Consider the following 735-nt stretch of genomic DNA (forward strand, 5'->3'; position numbering starts at 1 on the left):
ATAGAGTTCAATATCATATAGAAATTAAGGTTTGAATTTTCTGGAAATTATTTGAATATGTGTTCTTGGTGTTCTTGGAGAATTCTGAAAATCAAAGGCAATTTTGGAGGTGTTATTGAACACCAAATCACAAGTATTTGTAACCGATGTGAATCCCTCAATCTGTTCTATCTGATTTTAGCATCAAAATCAACTGAGGATTGGTAATTTTTAAATTCATAAATTTAGGGTTTATGCTCGATTTGGGAATTTCTATTCTGTTAATTCTGGGAATATTTGAAGGTTATCAGTATGTTTAACGTGATGAGAGGAATCGATTCATGATTTTTAGTTGATTTAAGGAGTCATAGTTTAGCAGATCGGAAAACTGAAGCCACGACGGTGACGGGTTTTTCCCGTTGGTTTTCCGGCCGTTTTGTTAATCGTTAGGACGATTTGATTGCATAAATAGATTTCTGGAAAGGTGTAGATGGTTTCCTGTAAGTTTGATCGAGTTCTGACCTCGATTGAAGCTTTCCGGCGAGCTCGGTGTCGCCGGCAATGGCGACGCCGGCGACCTGGTGAAGGAGATGGTCAAACTACAGTTTGACCCCTGTAGTTTGATCAACCTTACAAATCAGTCCCTGTATTTTCTATAAGTTTTAAAAATGTGATTTCTGTTTACAAAACTTTCAGAATTAGGATTTCTGTTTTAAATATTTTCAAAAACAAGATTTCTTTTGATAAAATGATTTT

This window comes from Apium graveolens, chromosome 8, assembly GCF_009905375.1.
Source record: "Apium graveolens cultivar Ventura chromosome 8, ASM990537v1, whole genome shotgun sequence".
Classification (NCBI taxonomy): Eukaryota; Viridiplantae; Streptophyta; class Magnoliopsida; order Apiales; family Apiaceae; genus Apium; species Apium graveolens.